The following is a 331-nucleotide window of genomic DNA, read 5'->3' on the forward strand; positions in this document are numbered from 1 at the left end:
CATACATTCAAAAGTTCCTGACGCCCTTGACACTTATAATCACAGAACCACTTTCCGGAATGAAATTAATTTTTTCGCTCTCATGATAAAAGGGCGAGTGGTATGATAATGTCCTTCTCTCTATTTTCCCTTAAAATTCTGTATTTATGTTACTTTGTAATTAATTTGGCGGAAATATTAGGCTGTTCTGTCGTGGCATCACATCCAAGTCTTCGTACTGGCGTCGTGGGAACAAAGTATGAGGATATATTAGTAAATCGTTAGGTTTCTTTAGAAGGTCAATTCTTAATAGCCATAAACTACATGAAATCGATTATTTTAATCGAAAACC

The sequence above is a fragment of the Penaeus monodon genome, chromosome 33 (assembly GCF_015228065.2).
Source record: "Penaeus monodon isolate SGIC_2016 chromosome 33, NSTDA_Pmon_1, whole genome shotgun sequence".
NCBI classification, from domain to species: domain Eukaryota; kingdom Metazoa; phylum Arthropoda; class Malacostraca; order Decapoda; family Penaeidae; genus Penaeus; species Penaeus monodon.